The sequence below is a fragment of the Tursiops truncatus genome, unplaced genomic scaffold (assembly GCF_011762595.2).
Source record: "Tursiops truncatus isolate mTurTru1 unplaced genomic scaffold, mTurTru1.mat.Y mat_scaffold_99_arrow_ctg1, whole genome shotgun sequence".
Taxonomy (NCBI): Eukaryota; Metazoa; Chordata; class Mammalia; order Artiodactyla; family Delphinidae; genus Tursiops; species Tursiops truncatus.
Genome location: NW_022983473.1, coordinates 115,136 through 121,135, shown reverse-complemented (window position 1 = coordinate 121,135; position 6,000 = coordinate 115,136).

The window sequence follows — 6,000 nt, the reverse complement described above, 5'->3', positions numbered from 1 at the left end:
AAAATATCAATAGACTATATGCAAAAAGAAATGAAAAAGGAATCAAGAGTTCACTACAAGAAAATCGGCTAAGCACAGAAGAAGTCAGTAATGGAGTAAATGAAGGGCAAAAAATGCATAAGACATACAGAAAACAACCAGGAAACAGACAGAATTAAGTTCTTCCTCATCAGTAATTTTTGAAAAAGTGGATTAAGCTCTCCAATAAAAAGATAAATATTGGCAGAATGGACTTTAAAAACATCCATAATCCAAGTATATGCTGTCCGCACAAAACTCACTTGATTTCAAGAGACACAAGTTGGTTGAAAGTTAAAGCACAGAATAAAATATCCCATGCAAATAGTAACAAAAAGAAAGAAAGAGAGAGAGAGAAAAAGGAAGGAAGGAAGGAAGGAAGGAAGGAAGGAAGGAAGGAAGGAAGGAAGGTAGATCTGGGATGGCTACGTTAATATCACACAAAATAAACTTTAAATCAAAAACTATCACAAGAGGAAAAGGAGGCCACTATATGTTGATAACAAGTTCAATCTATCAAGAAGATATAACAACTATAAACATATATGTACCAAACATCCCCCAAATGTGTGACGCAGACATTGACAGAATTGAAGGAAGAAATAGATAGTTCTACAATTATAGTTGGAGATCAATACCTTGCTTTCAATAATGGATAACACATCTAGACAGAAGATCGGTAGAGAGGTAGGGGGACTGAATAACACATTTAACCAACTAAACCTAACAGCCATATATAGATCACTCCACTCAACAACAGCAGAATACACATTTTTCTCAAGTACACATGGAACATTCTCCAGGAAAGACCATATGTTACGCCACAATACAAGTACCAATACATTTTTAAGAAACTGAAATCATACAAAGTATCTTCTTTAGCCACAGTGAAATGAAGGTAGAAATCAATAACAGAACCATTGGTAGCCATTTCCCATCATGCCTGCCACACATGATATAAAGCAATGAAGGGAAAAACATACTTGACCATTTAGAAAAGTGGGAAAGAGGACATATCATTGACACAGAGTGTGTGCTGTTTCCCGTTGTCAGGGATAGAAATAAATTAGCATCATTTATTCATTAGTGTGTTAATTTCTTGGTCAATCATTGCGCAGCCAGTGTTTCTGCCTGATGGGAAGATTTCCTATACTCAGTGTTGAGTGGAGACAACCTTGAAAGGGACATTTAAAAGGATTATACTGTGATGGGCCTAGCAGTACCCTTCCTCCTATGCCAGCATTTAGGCTGGGGTATTTCCATGCAGTGTGTACAATCGTAGGCCCCAGGTCACCAGAATTTAGTTGGATTCGTTTTGTTAATACATTCCCTCAGTACTTTGTCTTTTATTTCACTGTTGCATTTACTTCATTCTTTATTATCACTGCGAAACAACTGTTTCCTGTTCAGATGCCAAAAAGTGGGTATCAATACCTCCTGAGTTTTACACATCACAGATCTGTTTTACATATCAGAGACAGAGACAGCAACTATTTCCAATGACTTTGAGACATGCTTTGAACATGTGATTAACATGTGGAGTGTTGAAATGTGTGTCGAGCTCATTATACTTGCTCTAAAAGGTTTCAAACTGCAAAGATTTAAAAATCTTTATCTTTGAATAGTTTTCCTGTGCTGTCTCTTTGTGTCAGACTGTTAATGTGCAGTCTGGCACCGTCAAATAATGTGGCTTTGTAACCAATTATTTACATGTTTTATCCACAGAGAATCTTTTTTTTTTCAATAAATTTATTTATTTTTGGCTGTGTTGGGTCTTTGTTGCTGCACATGGGCTTTCTCTAGTTGGGGCGAGTGGGGGCTACTCTACATTGTGGTGTGCGGGCTCCTCATTGCTGTGGCTTCTCTCGTTGTGGAGCACGGGCTCTAGGCGCTGGGGTTTCAGTAGTTGTGGCACGCGGGCTTCAGTAGTTGTGGCTCATTGGCCCTAGAGCACAAGCTCAGTAGTTCTGGCGCACGGGCTTAGTTGCTCCGCGGCATGTGGGATCTTCCCAGACCAGGGCCCGAACCCATGTCCCTGCACTGGCAGGAGGATTCCCAACCACTGTGCCACCAGGGAAGTCCCCACACAGAGAATCTTAAGGTCAAAATATACAACTCGATTAACTACACTTCCTCCTGTTCACATTTCCCTCATCTTTTCTTCATCTTCTGTCTATGTTTCCTTGGCCCTGTTTATATTAAGTGCTTTTGCCATTATATTTGATTGTCTGTATTCCGGTGAGTTACCACAATGCTTTATGAGACATGGTAGGATATAAATGCATTTAAGTTTTTTATATATATATATAAAATATATTTTTATATATATATATATATGTAGTTTGCTTGAGTGCAGTGTTTTTTGTTTTCTGTACTGAATTCATTAGCATGGGTCGGTATAAAATTTAGCATAGGTCAATATGTAATTTGTAAACTAATAAGGTCTTAAAAGTGAGGAATTAAGTCTTTTAAATTTAATTATTTATTGTAAAGAGCAGAATAGCATACATAAACAGGTGCCTAAGGAAAATTTGTATTCTAATATGGAACTCTCATAAACACCTATTTTTTTTTCTTTTAATGGTATGATAGTAGGCCATTTGATTATTTCTATTTTTATGGCTTTAACTTTAGAACAATGAAATATTTGTAAATTTTAAAAAGTATTTTTCTTTATTTGATGCGGCTAGGATACTGGAGAAATGAAAGGTCAAACACCTATTGAGGAATCCATACTTGTCTATATATTGTGTACTTTTATTTCAATAACTGATTTAAAATTCCTAAAAGGATGCTATAATAAGTTATTACGCCATTTTACAGACTGAATTAAGTGAATTTCAGGGAGGTATGAAACTTGCCTAAGGCTATCCAGCTGCCAAGCGGTAGGAGTGAGAATTAAATCCGGGTATACCTATCGCCAAAGTTTCTGCTCATCTCTTTACATCATCCACTTTTAATAGCCAATGCTTTCCTGCTTACAAATATGACTGAGGTTTCCAGACAGTCAACATTCCTTTGTAATCAGATAGAAAACTTACTGTTGATTCTCTAAAGACATATTCCTTTTCCATTAAGTGACTTTAGTTGTTCAAATGATACTTCCAGACAGTAGTAATCATACAGTTGGGGACTAAGAACAGAACTCAGGGATGTGTCTAGCAGTCAGTAAAGACCAACTGGGCTCACTGATGATATTTACGGTCATTTCCTCTAGACTAACATAATCTTATTAATAAGACCCTAATAATTCACAGTAGTGCCCTTGCCTGATTGTTTGTTCTTCTCCCTCTATCACTCTCTCTTTCCCCATATTATTATTATTTTTGGCAATTTTTGGTGAATTAAATTCAGGGATTAGTATTCAGGAGTACTAGTCACAAGAGCAGAGAATCTTAGCTCACACCAAAGGAAGAAAATAGAGAAAAAGTATAAATTATATGAATACACACACATACACACATGCGCCAACTATATGCTGCACTTCTCCAAAATCTATTCAGTATCTGCACATTTACCGTATAGTAGCAGTAAGACCAGAAATGAGCGTAACGCTCTGTTTACAAGGCACAGAAAACAGACCCAAATATGGAAATTACTAGCAATGAGAATGGGGAAGAAAGACTACAACAAGGAATGTAGATGATATTTTTGTTTCCTAGCTATGATGCCAAATATTGAACTTTCAACTTGAGACAAGGAGGCCATAAAAAGTTGTATTAGTTTCCTAGAGCTGCCATGACAAAGTACCAGAGACTGAGGAGGTTAAACAACAGAAATTTACTCACTCACAGGTCTAGAGGCTAGAAATCTGACATAAGGTGTCAGCAGGATTGATTTCTTCTCAAGTATCTCTTCTTGGTTTGTAGATGCCATGTTTTCCTTTTGTCTTCACATGGTCTTCTCTCTGTGCATGTCTGTGTCCTAATATTTTCTTTTTATAAGGACACCAGTCATATTGGATTAAAGCCCACCCATTTGACCTCAGTTACCTATTTAAGGGCCTTATCTCCAAATACAGTCATATTACGAGGTATTGGGGGTTAAGACTTCCACATATTAACTTGAGCAGGGCACAATTCAGCTGATAATAGAAGATAAGAGTAATTTAAGCAAGTAAGTAACTATTGTTTACAGTGAGTTGCTTAAGGATATGAATTTACTCAAGAAGAAATTACATAACACTGTACGTTATACAAAGATATTAAATTAATCATCATAACATCCTGTGAGATGGGCATTAAATTAGACTAAGCAAGATGAAGCAACTTATCCAGAATTGTATAGTTGGTACTTTCCAGAATTTAAACCAGGTATTTTCCCAGTTCCATTCTACGTTATATATTCATTTCATTATTTGAAATGAATTTTGAGTCTTCATTTTGCTTAGTTTCTGAAGTTATATGGGGATAGAATGGAGTTGGATATTTTCAGTGACATTCACACATGGGGAAGGAAATTGAGTGCAGAAGCTTCAGCAATGTTTCCATGGAGAACACTAACAACAGAACCAGAAACACCGTTATCCTTTTGGTTCAGTGATCTTTCCTGAAGCACTACAAGAATCAATTTTAAGAAGCCCAGTGTTTTCCAAACTTTCACCAATGGGCTCTGTAGGGTCCTCTAACAGTATCTAAGAGACTAACTAGTTTCTCATCCCAAGCCACTTAAGACAAGGAGTTCTGATTGTTCTCTGTGAGGAAATCAAGTGACAATCATAGCTCGTGATTTAGGATAGTTTCTTCAGGGCCCAGGCAAAACCTAATACACAGTAATAATCATTGTTAACTGCATCTTTGACAAGGATTAATCAGGTATCAAAGAGGTCTATAAATTGGGAGAAGTTATGATCAAAGAGAAACATAGACCACAGATATTTAATTAATTCTCAATTTTTTATGAGTTTAACTTTGGTTAACCTAATTTTCCTTCTTCTAGACAATTTCCAATTCGTCTCCACAAAGAGACCAGAATAATCACCTTCCAATACAAGATTTATTGTGTTGCTTTAATTTAAAGCATACAGTGACTTCTACATTCACTCCACCAAGTTTTGCCAGGAGAGAAAAGGAGACGTGATATTTTGTCTTGAATTAGATATGCCACCATACTTGACTTAGCTCATCCTACTGGAAGCACTTTGAGGGCAGATTCTACAGTCTTGTCTTACATCCTCTACGGAATCAAGCCAAGGGAATCACACACAGTTACAGCTGGAAAAACATTTGTTCTGGGTTAATACTTTTAGCCTTTACCACCAAGACTTTATCACCAAGACCTATCTTTACAGTCTCGAAACAGGAGACCTTCTTGCCTTCCCTTTTCACATTGACTAGGAAGGTAAAGGGAAGAACTGAGAAGTACCCAAAGTCAGCTAGCAGCCAGCACAGATAAATCATCGGTGGAGATAGTGTTTCTTTCAAAAGATATAAACATAAGAGGAAGTCCTAGTGTTTGAAACAACTGTGCATAATAAAATTCCATGAAAACCTAGAAATCCAGATGCAGATCAGTAACATATTGGTTAAATAAGCTGTTATGTTCATGCAGTGGACAAGTGTACATACATTAAGAAGAACGAGATACTCTTTTCTATGAGATTCTCTTTTCACTGAACTCATCAGTGCTGCAAACACAATGTTACATAATACTTTTTCTTTAACATTATATCAGGCATCCTCATCTGGTCCTGCATTTATTGCCAGTGTTACTAAAGTCTATCACTTACCTCTTTCTCTTTTAGACATATAATTTCTTCTTATTTTGGAAGCATTCATCAATCCCTATTTTACTCTTTCTTTTAAATTACAAATGAATATTGAATTTTACAAAATATCTTTTGGGGGATATTTCAAGTGATTGTATACTTTTGCTCTCCTTTGACCTTGTTATATGGTAAATTATATTTTGTTATTTTACATTACGCTATTTATTATATATTGTATTGTTTATTAATGACACTTATTATATTATAATTACATT